The sequence below is a fragment of the Diabrotica virgifera genome, chromosome 4 (genome assembly GCF_917563875.1).
Source record: "Diabrotica virgifera virgifera chromosome 4, PGI_DIABVI_V3a".
Classification (NCBI taxonomy): domain Eukaryota; kingdom Metazoa; phylum Arthropoda; class Insecta; order Coleoptera; family Chrysomelidae; genus Diabrotica; species Diabrotica virgifera.
Window position 1 is genome coordinate 26,706,977 of NC_065446.1, and position 16,696 is coordinate 26,723,672.

Here is a 16,696-nt window from a genome sequence, read left to right on the forward strand (position 1 = left end):
GCATTTGATTGTGTAAGCTGGATAAGTCTGTGATCAATTTTAATAGAAATGGGCGCACCAATGCACCTGGTGACACTTATTAAAAATCTGTACCAGTCTAATATAGCGACAGTACGGCTAGATCAGAAGTTCTCAAACCAATTCAAGACCGAGAGAGGTGCTAGACAAGGATGCGTGTTGTCACCTGACTTATTTAACATATATAGTGATCATGTCATGAGGATGGTTTTAGAAGGATGGGCCGGTGGAGTAACAGTAGCTGGTAGGAAAATCTCCAATTTAAGATTTGCTGATGACACTACACTTATAGCAGCAAATGAGCACGAAATGTTTGATCTTCTGTGAAGAGTTGAGTGCGAAAGCAATAAAGTTGGTCTGAAAATCAACAAAGCTAAGACAAAAATAATGGTTGGATATGGTAATTGAGTCAATACTCGCAATCTTTAGTTTGTATTTTTATTAGTGGTTACATAATCGTATAAACCCCACGATTATGTAACAACTAATAAAAATACAAACTAAAGATTGCGAGTATTGACTCAATTACCATATCCAATTGTATAATGGACTCGCATTGGCAACCCTTTCATCATTTAAAAATAATGGTGGTCGACAGATTCGATACTACTCAACTGACTAACATGTTACAGGAATACCAGATAGTAAACACCTTTATCTATCTCGGGTCTAGTATAACTAATGATGGTAACTGTGAAGCAGAAGTTCGAAGACGTATTGGTATGGCAAAAAATGCGATGAGTCGCCTAACTAAAGTTTGGAAAGACAGATATATCTCTCAAAACATCAAGATGAGACTGGTGAATGCCCTTGTATTCTCAATATTTCTATACGGAGCAGAGACTTGGACTCTTCGCGCATGCGAGCGCCAAAAAACTGATGCCTTTGAGATGTGGTGCTGAAGAAGAATGCTGCCCATACCTTGGACAGCTCATAGGACAAACGTTTTCATTCTAAACCAACTCAATATTAAAGAAAGGCTGTCCACAATATGTCTGCAACGAATTCTTCAATTCTTTAGTCACGTGGTTCTCAGAGGTGACGACAGTTTGGAGAAATTAATTGTTTCTGGAAACGTTTCGGGGAGAAGATCAAGAGGACGATCACCAACTAGATGGTCTGGCCAAATAAAGCATTCAGCTGAAAACTCATTCTGCGAAGCTCTTAGAGCAGCTGAAGATAGAGACCAATGGAGAAACATTGTTAGGAATATTGGAAGAAATCACGATCCTCAGTAATGGGGAAACGACAAGAGAGAGAGAGAGAAAGAGAGAGAGAGAGAGAGAGCTATTAATGATGGTCCCTCTTGTGGTTATTCCAGATTTTCTAATAGGGCAATGTTAAATAGAAGGCACTATAGGCTATCTCCCTGTCGAAATCCTGTTTGTGGCTGAAAATTCTTGATATTCCGTTCTGCACTCTAACCTTACACTCGACTTTTGAGAGGGTTGCTTTCACCAATTTCTCTAAGTGTATTGAGATGTTAAAACAGTAGTACCACTATTATAATATTAAGAATTCTATGACTACGTCAACATTTTGTAAAATTTACATTTTCACATTTGGACTCTACGCTTTCAAAACAATGCCAACGTTATTTTGTTGGTGAATTATGTTTCATATTCAGCCTTACATGTTTATTCAAAGTAAGAAACAACAGACGGCCGCGCTTAGAAAATATATCATGCGTTAGTTTTCTGAAAGATAAAATTCTCTGTCAGAAAGGGCCATACGATATTGTACGGTCTCTATTGTAAGAAAATAACATTAGTTGTTCCAAACAAAATATTTAGAGGGTCGTAAACTCCAAACAAGTATACCAGATAAGAGAAATATTTATTTGTATAACTTTATAGTAAATGGAGTATTACACTTTGCCGTATACATTTTTTTCCTTCAATATTTAATAGTTAAGTTAGTTCTGGGTTAAATACAGGTGTTTTTAGATATAAAATATAAAATACAAAATTTTTAAATACTTATATAGGTACATCTAATAACAAGTATAACCGAAATATTACGGAATAATTCTGCATATAGAAAAAACTTGGCAACGGCAACACCATCCTTAAATGTAAACCCCCACATACCAAAAGGATAATACCGCAATGCACAAGATGCCAGTCATTTGGATATACTAAAACCTACTGCCGAAAATCCTTTAGATGCGTAAATTGTGAAGATTTCCATACCACGAAGGAATGCACTCGCAAGGTACGTGATGGAAATATTAAATGTGTTAATTGCGGAGGTGACCATCCGGAAAATTATAGAGGATGTCTAGTACACAAGCAATTACAACAAAAGCTATACCCAGCACTAAGAGAAAGAAGCAACCCACAAACGAAAGTACACCCAAGAGCAACACAGCAAATACAACCAGGCGTATCCTTTGCTCAAACAGTAAGTAATACCTAGGTTCCAAGTAGTAGTACTCATAATGATAATACTGTGCCCGAAACATTAACAGACATAAATATGACTAAACTCGAAAACATGCTTCGTAAACTTATGGAGCAGATGAGCACAATATTGAACCTCCTCATCACTGTCATAACAAAATAGCTTAATGGCGGAATATCAAAAACTTAAAATAGCAATAATAAATAGTTAGACCAGTCAAACCCGCTTATTAGAATACCGTTTATGGGAATATCCCGGTTTAGGGAATAGCAATTTGAGGTCCCGAAACGGTTTTACTAGCCACTAATGATCGATTATTAGAATATTTCGGTTATAGGAATACTTTTGCTTGGCACGAAAGCTAATCAAATAAGCGGGTTCAACTGTACTTTCTATCCTTTCATAATTATTTTATCTATTTCCAATTCTGTGATTCAACTTCGTTGGATTCTCGTCCTAAGGTAGACAAAATCAGAGCTTGTTTCGATAACCATATCATCCTCTAGTTGTAACTCATTTTTCTCTCTTACTATACACATTTATTTGGTTTTGTCTATATTGACTTATAGACCCCATTTTTGTATTCTCGAAACAGCCGGTTTGTCATAAATAAAAGATAATCTTTATCCTGGGCAAGCACCACCTGATCGTCAGTAAAATTTGTTGTATATGTTACCGTTCAAACCCGATTTCAGTTAAAACCCGAATTTACTAGGAAAAACTAGTTTTAACTACGCGCTTTAGACAATTCTAGTTTTAACTAGTCAAAACTACATTAGACTGCTAAATTCAGTTAAAACTAGAAATCTTAAAGAAATATCAATATTATGTACCTGCTGAAGACATTTTTGACATAATTGAAGCTATTGCTATTGGTTATAAAGGTTTTAAACGTTGCTATTGGTTATGGAGGTTGGGATAGGTAGAAGACTAAAACCGCCAGAAAATACGCAAATATAACCATTGATATGTTTAATAATTTTATATTAATAAGTATGTGAAACCTGCCAACGGAAGAAGAGTACAGCGAAGAGGGGTCTTGTGTCGAAACCTACATTGCATTCAGAAATGAATAGTCGCTGTTAGGTAGACATATATGATCGATATACAATCCCAAGAGGATCACGGCTACAAGTTCATTGTGGTTTATCAAGACTATTTAACAAAATTTGTTTTTTTGAGACCATTACAACGTAAGAGGGCGGAAGAAGTTGCTTATCAATTTTATTAACGGATATATTCTTGACTTTTGGCGCACCATGCATTTGGCCGAGAGTTCGGTAATGCAGTTATAAATGAGGTAATGTCATACTGGCCTGAGAAAAAATTAGTTGATGGAAAACCAAGGCACAGCCAGAGTCAAGGTTCAGTCAAGCGAGCTAACCAAGATATCAAGAAAATGTTAGCAGCCTGTTAGTTAACAACTTGGTCAAAAAGATTTGAGTTTTTTACGTTTACGATCTTGTCAAGAGTATTTTACGTTTTAGAGAAAATATTTGCAAACAACCGGGGTAGCAAATTATTTACCGAGTTTTCGTTGAATCTGGACAAATTACTGAAAAGTTTAGTAAAAACTAGTTTTGGCTGAAATATGCTTAACTATTAACTATTTATTATATATATAAAATAAAACTATTTGATAGTACTAGTTTTCACTAGTTAAAACTAGAATTTTCTAAGGTCAGAGGAGGCAAGGGAGGCTTAGCCTCCCCATAAATTCTTTACACACGCTACACTGTTTTGTTTACTTTGCTTCGCGTTAGAGATATCGCAAAAAGTTATTTTAACAAGTTGTTCCAAATAATATTCTAACCCCACATACCAAATTTCAGCACAAAATTCGCACTTTTAGTTTTTTCATTATTTGTAGTCGGGATCCTAAAATCGCAGAGGAGGCTGCTGGCCGGAAAATCTCACTTCCTAATGCTCCGCGTAGCCCAGCAGCGTTTAAGGATGGTTTAAGTTAAGGAGACCCGGTCTCCTTAGAGCTGCACATCGCTTAACGCACACGCTGCTTGGAGATCGGGCAAGTGAGATTTTTCGGCCAGCAGCCTCCTCTGCGGATTTTAGGATCCTGACTACAAATAATGAAAAAACTAAAAGTGCGAATTTTGTGATGAAATTTGGTATGTGGGATTAGAATAATATTTGGAACAACTTGTTTAAATAACTTTTTCCGATATCTGTAATGCAAAGCAAAATATCGGTAATTTACCGTGTTTTTGCAATCGCAGAGTAAGCCGCTTTTAGAATTAAAAAAATTCAGTTGAGTATCTTAAACAATGTAAACTTTCAACCTATATGGACTGCAAAACTTCAAATCTGCATTTATTTTGATATGCAGATCTACTTACAGAGATAGAATTGTTAACAAATAAACGACACAAACTTTGGTACATAATATACTTTTACAATTATACTAACTATTTTTAAAATGATATGATATTATGAAATATTTATGAATTATGATGATATTATAAAATGTAAATAAGAAAAATGGTCAAAACAGTGGGGCCTTAATATAATATAGGTCTATAGGTAATATAATAGGTAATATAATAATAGGTCTTCTCTCCTCTCACTTTCAATTGTATTTTGTCAATCATAGAGTATGTAAATTATACCAGCCACAAGTACTTACTGTTTAAAATTGTACAATTAGATTGTACACCTTCAGGGATTAAGGTTACAATACAGGTATTAAGTTGCCTAGTGTGCTTTTTCCCTGAAGTGGGTGCATTATATTAAATATAATATTATTGTTAATTACAATGTACAAAATTCTTCTTTGGAAATAAATTGAATTGAATGAATTGAATTAAATTAGATTTTTTTGGCGGATTTTTTTTTGCTAGTACAAATTTGTCTAGATTCTAGATAATTTACAGTTATGTATAGCCTCCCCTATTGAAAAAATCACGAGCCGCTACTGGTTAAAACTAGTTTTTCCTAGTAAATTCGGGTTTTAACTGAAATCGGGTTTTTACTGTAACATATATAGATAATATTGTGCTCGTTTAGCTGTGTCTCCATGCCAGAACATGATTTCCGCCATTTATTCAAGAACTCATTTATATAGATTTTAAACAGTGTTGTCGATAAGTTGCATCCCTGTCGTAGTCCCTTAGGGCTTGTTTACTACGGAGACCAAAGGATGGTATCCTCGCCTATTTTGGTGAACGCGCACATTTAAAATAATGCATCTGGCGATCGATAATATCGATGGCTTTCTGACAAAACATCGTAACCGACAAAACGCAAATTTTACAGGAGGCGACATTTTCTTCTACCGACTTTTCGGTTAATATAATTAAAATTTTGAAACTGTGATAAATTAGTACATAAAAAAAGATAATAATTAAAGAAAAAAAACTGTAATATAACATTCCTTAATTAAATTATGTAGCATACGATACTTTGTGAGACCTTGTCTGTGTAAATTTTAGTTGAAGCTTGTCGCTTAAGATAAGCATCGATAGTTTTAAGGTATCAATTTATAAATGAATATTCATAAATAACGTAAGTATCTTAAGAGGAAAAATATTATTCATGACTCATGACAAAAATCGACAAAGAAAAATAAAATTTAATACATATATTAATATGTGACACTCTGATCTTCTTCATCAGTTTCTGCCAATGTGTCAGGAATTTCACTTTTGTAACTTAACTCTTCATATTCTTGCACGAACTCCTGTGGTATGACATGTTTCTGACATAGGTTTATGTGTTTTTTAAAGCTTAAGATGTAATCTTTAAACTGCACTAAATTATTTTGCGTTAGACATGAAATAAACAACATCTTTTTGAGAAAATTAAGAAAGATAAAACAAATGTAGGTAATACAATAACCGAAAAATATCAGTTAAAAAATGTTTGTACAAAGTCATCAAAACCTTTTTCTGTACCTACAACTTACCTAAATAATATCAAGCTTAAAAATGTATAAATGTAATTGTTTTTGAGCCCTTACACAGTATGTCGGCATAACTTGGATCATATTGATTACTTTTTATTATTAGTTTAAAAAGACTACTTATCAGATATTAAATTTCATTAATTTCATACGAGGTATGTCAAAAAATGTGAATCTTGTTCAAGAGTAAAGTAGCTTTATATTTCACAATATCGAAAATTGTTAATAAAAGAAGTTGTTTGGAATTAAAAACTATGTTTCAATGTTCGTTCTATATTGACTCCCCTACATTTGTTTCAGATTTCAGTGAACTTACTACGTTATATATTTACTACTAAGTTGATATATTTTTGTTGCAAATATAATATTTACGATATGTGCACAAGAACAACTAAAAACCATATGTTACGTCATTACCAAATTAGTAAATTAGACTTCAAATTCTATGAAAAAGACAATAAACCATAAAAACAAGTATTAAAAACTTACCGCATCTATTGAATAAAAGGATTTATAAAAACTACCACTATTTTCGTTTTAAATTGTTGGAGCGAAATAAAATTTCCACTGAATCTAACACATTTAAGATAACACTGAGTAATCCTAACGGTCATTTTGGTCATTGAATCTTATCGTAAGCGGCAAAATATCCAAACGTAAACGACAAGATTGATGGCGTTTACCATCAACTGTCGGTACTACCTTGGCGTTTACGATACCATAGGCACAAAATGAGTTTGGTTAGCGGTGGTTACGATAAACATTAAATTCAATTTTAGACAATTCGGATGTTATTAGGAAAAAATAATTTTTAATTAGCTGTATACTATCGTAAGGAACTATTTAAGATAAAATTCCCATTTTCGGAAAATTGATGCTTACGATGTTTTGTCAAAAACCCGTCGATATGGTACGAGCAGTACGAGGGATACCAGAGAGCGAGGGTCGGCGCCTCGTCATGAGCACAACCTTATACACCATGAAGCTGTAACGGTCACGTTACGAAATTAGCTCTTTAATTATTATTATAATTATTTTCCCTCGGTCTCCATTTAAATTCTCTAATTTCTCGTATAGGACTACTGAGGTGACGTCATACCTCGGTGATGGAACGTACTCCACCTATCGAGAATTATTTCGTGTTCTGAGAGAATTTGACGTTCACCTTGGCGGAGAAACGTCTCTCGTTCGTCACTTGGTTTGTGGCTGCTAAGTGGGTTGGTTTGGTACTTGGTACTGGTACCATGAAATGGCGGATGAGTTCCATACACCCTATTTTATAACATCGATCCAGTTTTTAAAGTAAAAAGTTACCAGCAAGGGTTGTCTGGAGTTAGGGAGACATGTGTGTGACAACTCCTGTTGGAGCCTAATAGGAATCATTCGGTGAGATTTATTTTTTTATAATAATTTTTTAATTAGCCATCGTCATGTGTTTTTTGTTGTGGAATATTTAAAATATTAGTCCCATTGTTAAACTTTCTTAGTCAATCTATTAAGGGAAGGATGTAGATGATTTCGATCTTTATATTATCTTCATATGGATCTTTATATTAATGGGGTTTTTGGTTTTACAATAACCAAACATTTTGAAGTCCTCAAATTAATATTGGAAATAATTACCATTTCTCTGTAGGTTTTAAATTTATTGAACATCCAATATTTTATAAATTCAATATATTTTTACAGATATTTCCTCAAATAAATCATTTCAATGTCATTTATTCATATCTTCACACTTAAAATAGTTCAAGGTTACCTGAGATTGGTTTTTTGTTCCATTTTTAATGGCCGGTTTTTCTATACTATTGCTTCTAAAAAGTATTTCTTCTTCCCTTTACTTTTTGCTCATGTTTAAAATGGGAAATAAAACTGGGAATGTTTTTAGCCATTTGGAAGAAACCCTAACATGAAACCGTAGCCCTTTGACCACCTAGGGAAACCACTGGAGCCACGGCCAAGTCACCATTGGGAGTATGTCTATTTGGGAGCAAGCTATGGGAGCGTTCCAGCTCAATTTTCGTCTTGGCACCTGGGCCTACAGGAGTCATGGGGTCGCACCATCCTGGTGCATCATTTTCTAGGATGCAACCGCAACCTCGTTTGGGAACATTTAGTGAGGTTGTTTTAGTAACTATTGGTTTTTTTATATTTCAGACTATCTGTTAAATACACTATGTTTTTTTCCAGATTTAGGTTACCTCTGGTTTTTTTTTGACATATTTGTATATTAGATTATTTGGTTCCCAAACTTTGTATCTACGGTAACTTCTTGTGCACAGGAATAAGCCTAGAGAAAATTAGGTTTTTAATACTTTATTATTGCTTTGATATTGGTTTATGTAATTCGGGTAAATTTATTTTTTAATATTACTAGCTTGTTTCCCAAATATTTTACTGTTATTCGCTTTATTCCGTTTGTTCGGTTAATTTAGGTCATCGTCGGTATTTATCTCAACTTCATTTCTACTTTAGTCAATTGTATATTTAACTTTATTTATTCATTATTGTATTTTCCCTTAGTGAGGCTTGGGCCTATTTATTTGTAGTATTTTCATCTTTGTCAGTTTCCTTTAGTTGTACGTAGCGGGCGTACTATAACCATTTGGTAGAAGACTTATGTAATTTTGTACCCTATATGTTAGTGAGAAGTACTTATACCTGTAATTTTGTAACAGATAACATTATTGTTGTTATCTTAGATATAACTTTTGTATAACTTATGTCATTTTAGAGTCACATGATATGCACTTTATGTAACTCAGAGATTGTCAAAGATCTAGCAGTTATTTTTAATAAATATTTATTTATTTTGTATATCAATTATTTTATTACTCCTTTATGTTCATTATTACAGGTTTGATATATTTAATATTTGACAGCAGTATAAGATACCTGGGAAAATGATCGAAGATCATTTTCATGGCGCCCATGATTTGTTAGATTTATTTATCTTGTTCGTCTTTAGCAATTATCCATCTTCATTCAGTTTCAGTACATTATTCTTATTTTATTATTTCATCTTTTAGTCATCATTACTATCTATATAGAGCTACTGTTCTTCGACAGGCATGCAAACGAGCCGTATCCATCCTTGAGTGTCAAGTGGTTTTCTTGCATCTCTTGCTAGCCAACTCTATTCAGTTTGCCTCTGTCTCTTCCCACTTCTACTTCTATCCCTTCTAATTCCCCTTTCTTCAGTACTACTGCAAAATAGTATTTTTTTTTGTTTCCCCTTCATTTTTATTTTCAATATAGACACAACTATTGAGTGATAAGTAGTATTTTTTTCCTTACTTCTGTTGGAGTACCTATATCTTTCTTTTTACTTTCATTCCAACAGAAGTTTTCTTAATTTTGTTACAAATCTATCGGATAATTTGTGATTTTTATGGTCGCTTTAATGTTTCTATAGAATTCTTGCACTGCTTTTATTAAAGTTATATTAACAGGGGATTTTTTCCGGTATTTGCCATAATTTACACAGTGGTACGGTATCATATGTCTTAGTTAAATCGACAGATATTATATGTATTTCTCTGTTTCTGGCTACTTTTTTTGGTGAGTTAGTTGAGCGTGAATATGTGGTCGATGGAGGATCTTCCTGCACCGAATACTGTTTTTTGTTCGATCTCTAAAGGTACATATTCATTATATTCATTATAGTGCAATAAATCTTATAAAACGTTAAAAATATCAGTTTCATATCTCTAGTTTCAATTATATTTTAGATGTTCAGAATTGTTTGTTGTTTCTTGTACCTTTCATCTCACCCGGCTCATTTTCAGAATCATTAAAGTTTAGTAAAACGCAATAAATTTATTATTGTACATTCAAACCAAAATCTAAAATAATTCGACTTCACAAACAGACTCCTACAGCTACAGACGAACGTACATAACATATACGTACATACTTCCGTTCCCCTTGAATTCCCAAATTGTAAATTTGTCACAAGCCACGGTAATCTATCTTATCGGTGAAATAAGGGCTATATTCGTACACCCTTTTGATCATTAGTAGCCATTACTCCCCTCCTTGTGCTTAGTTTGCATTTACAAGTTTCAGAAGCCTCCCTTTGCTTCCCCCGCGCCGTTAGCGTCCATGCTGACCTCTCCCTTAGGGGATCGGCAGTCCCTGCAGAAAGGTTCATATACATAGAGGTGTACACTCTGCTTCGTATATATTTGAAGTTATTACTTCGCCACTTCTCTTCGCGTGGGTGGTCAGTTGGTTCACTACTGTTAAATTAATGCTGTAATATTTAGGATTAATCCCATTAAACATTCCTTTATCAACTAATTGTTTACGTAGATCAATAAATAATTGAAGTACCAATTGTACAATTAGATTGTAAAGTTTATGTGGTACCTATTTTATATGAAATAAGAATCTAATTCGATAAAGGACCATGCAACACTTCTTATGGAAAAGTGGTCCCGGTCAAATTTAACGAAAGTTTGGTCACTGATACATCTCGATATGTGTAGATTAAAAGAGTCCATGGGCAGGGGCGTAACAGAAGCCCCCACAGCATGAAACTTGCGGGGGACCCCAAGATGTCAGGAGCCCCATCTTGTCGTCTAACATATGTAAAAATATGTTATTGTTATATTATTTTACGCATACATACTCAACGTTTTTTCAAGCAGTATAGTATTGAAAATGAAGTTTATTAACCTTCCGCTACCGGAGGGGGGTACAGATTGTACCCCAAATTCGATTTTTCATGAATAATTTTTAAAAATGTTGGAATTTTGTTTAACTGTTCTAGTTACTTCTTCATTGGGATGTGTAAAAGCATATCCAACCATTTGTTTTCAATTTGACATATTTTTACCTATGAAAAGTGCAGCACTGTGCTTGGGGTACAAGTTGTACCCCCTCCGTCAACCGCGGTACAGTTCATTGCGGTCGACGCCACTGACTAAACCAGACGTTTTGCGCACGGCACCAAACCTGTTGTTTGCAATAACACACAAACCAGTTCTGTGGATGACTTAGTGCTAACATACCGTTTTAGTTTATCCATTTGTGATTACACGATTTACCGATATGTCGAAAAAAATAAAGTTAGACCTCCGGAAAGAACAGGATCGTGAAACTGCAGTGCAGTGGTTAGAGGAAAGTGATGATGATTACCTTTCTGAAAGAGATAGTTTATCGGATGATTCAGAATTAGATGATAATTTAGAAGTAGCGGAATATGAGCCTGAAATTCTGCAGGTAATTTTTATTTTTGTTTTATGTACGATATTTCTATCTTGAGTTTATTATATTTTAGCCATCCGAGAGCGACAGTAATGATTCTGATAAACCAGTTTTGGGGGCAGTAGATTCCACATTTATTTCCAAGAATGGTACAATTTGGAAAAATCGTCCTTTACGAAAAACTAGATGTCGCACAAAAAACTTGCTCGAAAAACCAGGGCTTACAGAAAAATCTAAAAATGTCGTTAAAATTAGTGATTGCTTCAAATTATTTGTAGATGAGAAAATTGTAGAGATCATCGTCAAATGTACAAACCAGAAAGCGGAGAAATACATTCAGGATTGGAATGGGAAAAATCATAATAAAAGAAGAACCTGGTTGCCCACTGATTCAGTGGAAATTTATGCGGTCTTGGGACTCTTGATTACGGCGGGTGCGCTAAAAGCCAATAGGGAACCAGTGCACTTTTTGTGGTGTCGAAACCCTTTGTACAGTCGATCTATTTTTCCGGCTGCCATGTCACGCGACCGATTTCTAGATATAATTTCACTTATGCGATTCGATGATTTGAACACTAGAGAAGAACGTAGAAGTTCTGACAAACTAGCAGCTTTTAGGGAAGTGTTTACAAAGTTTGTAGAACACTGTAAAGAAAGTTTTAAGTGCCACTCTCATCTAACTGTTGATGAACAACTTGTAAGTTTTAGAGGTAAGTGTCCATTTAGAGTCTACATGAAATCAAAACCAGCCAAGTATGGCATCAAAATATGGGCTCTAGTTGATGCAACAATCACCTATGCTGCTAACCTTCAGATTTATACTGGAAAAGATGGTAACAAACCAGAAAAAGACCAGGGCAAAAGAGTAGTACTTGATTTGGTCTCATTTCTAAAACTGGTTATGGCATCACTACTGATAATTTCTTTACCAGTATTCCCTTGGCAAAACAACTCCTAGATCGACAAATAACATTATGTGGAACACTTCGAAAAAACAAGCAGGATATCCCTCCAGCCCTACTACCCAATATTTCTAGACAAGAAAAGTCCTCAGTTTTTGCCTTCACTGAGGAAATAACACTGGCGTCTTACGTTCCTAAAAAGAATAAGGCAGTAATATTATTGAGTACAGAACATAACGACGATAAAATTAGCGGAGAAGAGACGGACTATAAGCCAGACATAATCTTGCATTACAATTCTACAAAAGGTGCCGTAGATACTATGGATAAGATGGTAAATGAATATTCTTGTAAAAGAGCCTCTAAGAGATGGCCATTTGTTTTGTTTCAAAATCTTCTAGACATTGCAGGTCTGAATGCATACGTACTGTGGAGGACAAAGAATTCCATTCGTGCGTATGAAGCTTCTCACAGACGCAGAGAATTTTTGATAAACCTGGGTCAAGAACTTATAAAGCCCCATGTCGATAGGCGACTACAAAGTCCACAAAAATTCCATAAGCGAATTATAAACGCGATGTACGAATTATGCCCACCGCCACCAAGGAAGAATCGCGAAAACGACGCCACCATCTTGAAATCCTCAGGGCAATGTTTACTTTGTCCACGCAAGAAGGACCGCAAAAGCAGAAAAACGTGCAATTTTTGTAAATTCTTTGTTTGTGCTGAACATCAAACAACCACAACAATTCAAACAATAATATGTACAAAATGTAAAGCTAATCAAAAAAACGATAATTAATTTTTTCAAGACACCATATATTTTTTTATTGTTACTTATATTCAATAAAAAATACTTGCATTTGTTTTAATTATGTTTTAACTAAAATTATTGCATTATGTTAATATTTAATCTATAAAAATGCATGGGGTATATAACGTACCCCCTCCATCAACTACAAAACAACTTGACCCTTCGGTAGCGAAAGATTAAGTAAGGATTAAGAAAATTGTAGATATATTTGCTGATAGTAGCGCACGAAGAAAGTTGTTAATCTCGTAGAATAACACTAAGTAATTAATAATGTAATCATTTGTTAATTTTTGTTCTATTTTATTCTATGACGATAAAGACGAAAAACATAAGTTGTTTTGTGCATGATTACACTAATAGCCCAGTAAATGGCACTTTTGGAGTGTAATTATCAGCGTCACGATAGATTTGCTTGACAATTTGGAATTAAGTTCTACACCGAGAGAAAAAAATTCTTGACATAAAGAAACTTTATTAATATGTAAGAAAGATCGACTTGGCATATTGCCTAAGAAATATATCTTTGTACGTAAGATATAATTTTCTAAAATATTTCAAATAAATTCTACTATAGCCAAAAAAATATATCTTAAACATGATTAAACTATCACTTTCTGGCAAACTTCAAACCCATTTATCAGAAAGATATTACACTTGATGTTAATTAATTTTATTAGTCATAAAAATATATTTTCTACACATTACAAAACTATTCTTTCTGAGCAATAATATTTCTTAGTAAGGAATATTATTATTTTACTATTAATAATTAATGTATTTAATGTTAAGAAATATATTTAGCAGAGATAAACGTATATTTAGAGTTAAGTTAATATTTCTTGAAAATAAAGTGATATTACATACGGCGAAATAAATCATTGTTAATCATTATTTATTAATAAAACAAGATATAAAACGTTATTATTACATACAAATATTTTCTCCACTCTTAAACCACTGGCTTCTACACAACAATAAAAGGATGGAGAGGCAAATCCAACTTCCTCAAATTTTCCTTCTTTTGTTAATAGCACTTTGTACTCGTATATCAGCAATTCACTAAAACAAATCGTTATGTAGAAAGAGTAAACTTACTTTAACAAAAAAATTTTTATAAAGATATAGATATTTATTTTGACAAATTTAGGAAATACAAAAAAAAACAAATACACGGCCCCACAAAAGAACTATTAATACCTACTAATAATAATCAATCATATTTAGTTCAAACATGGCATTATTTAACCTACACATCTTTGTTTATTTTTTTCTTTTTGTTAATGAAATATTAATTATTTATCTGTATAATATTAAGTCACACAATAAACATTGTTTAGCTAAAATAAGACGGAAAATACAACCAATGTAAAACATTGAGGCAGACATAATAATATGTAATTTTCTTAATTTTTATAATCTAAAAGAGACAGCATACCTAATCATTAAGAAATTTTATTAGGGGAAAGTATTATTAGTTTACATCTAAGTCATTTAATACATATTAACTAATTCACGGTTTTCTGCAATAACATTTCTTAACCATAAACATATATTTCTTTTAGACTAACTGATTTCTTTATCTCAAATAAATTAGCAGAAAACATCCTCAGCGTTGCATCCGCCATGTTTGATATAGCGTTGTATTGTATATTTTTATAGAAGACGATACATTCAAGAAACCTATTATAGTTGATACATAAGTATACACATTTTTAAAAAGGTACTTACATGTATGAAGTTCTTCCATTTCTGGAAGGCCCGGCAGTTAGTTAATAACTCCTTTCTTAATATTGTTCTGAAGCTATATATTATATCATTCTGTCCCAGCTTTAAATTGTGGCATATTTCCCAGTTAGAATAATAAGCTCCTTTATTTCAGAGTCGTCCATTATTATACCTAAAAAGCATATAAAGATACTATTAGGTTTCTTTTTTAACCATTCGGATACGCAACAATATTATTATTACATCTTAAATTACTCAATTTACTTTTATTTAATACCTATATATGTACGTACCTTCAAAATATCCGTTAATTTTTACAGAACACCAATAAATCCAAAATCCATCTATATGAACATGAACATATCACGCCATCTTGACAAACACTGACGACTAAATCATAAATAGTTAATCTGCGCAATTCTTTTGTGGAAGAAAATCTCTTTGCAAGTAACATTTCGGCATTAATGACAAAGTTTTTATTTTATAACCACAGTTACTACATACGGAATTTCTGAAGAAATATTTGTTGTGGTTTAAAATATTTATTTGATTGAAAGAAAATTTCTTGTTCACAAATATAAATATGGATTAACTTAATGTTATATTTCTTATACTGCAAAATATTTGTAGTTTTCAATTTAAGAAATAAAAACATTAGGATAAGAAAATTAAATGTAACCATTAATGCATTTCTTAGTATTGAAGAAATTATCTGTAAGAAATTATTGAGTTGTGTTTAAAAAACTTGTTTCTTTATATGTGAACCGGTATGTTTAAGTTAATAGGATATGTTAACTTTTAAGAAATATTGCTCAAAGAAATCGGTGTTTTAGGAGAAAAGAAATTGTTCTCTCGGTGTACTTACCCTCCGCCTCAAAATTTGACTTATACCGTTGGTTGTTTTTACTTGGGGTCTCGGTGGAAAACATACGTTTAAAATAAGTCCGGAAATGGATAAATTAACTAATTTATAAGCAACTTTTGTTCCATAGATTTTCTTTATCTGTCAATACTTTTTGAGTTATTTGCGAGTAAAATTATTTATTTTTCAACAAAAAACTGTTTTCAGGTTGTTTTTCGCAAATATCTCCAAAAATAAGTATTTTACCGAATTAAAAATATTATCAAAAATTATCGAATAAATATTTTTAGCAAAAATGTAGCTTGTAAAAAAACCAAAAAAGAAAAATGGTGTATTCATGAAGCCTATCGACACAGTAAGACCAAAGTTATAGCTCATAAAAAATTGTTCTTATTCGTCCAATTTCAAATCGAATATTTTAACGTGAAATAACCGAAATATAAAGCACTTTTCGAAGAAAACTCATTAAAACTCAGCTTTACATTTATATTTTGTAAAAGTTTCTAGCATCAAAACTAAGCGAGAACGCTCAAAATAAAGTTGGTCCATTTTTTGATCAATCTCCCCCTATTGAGCACCTCAAATAAAATTAATCGTTAGCTTACTTTGTACTTTATATATGTATTGTTTATATGATCTGTAAGTTTGGCCGGTTCAAAGTTCTTATTTTTGAAAAATTTTGGTTCCATAGTAAAAAAAGTTTTTCCTATTGGAAAAATGCCCTTTTTTCAACATAATTTAAAAAGTATTAGTAATACAAAAAATCTCAAGGAGTAAAGAAATGTAGGTTTTGCTTTTATAAATATTTGGTTTTATTTTGTTTTTCTCTAAAACAAAAATTGGTT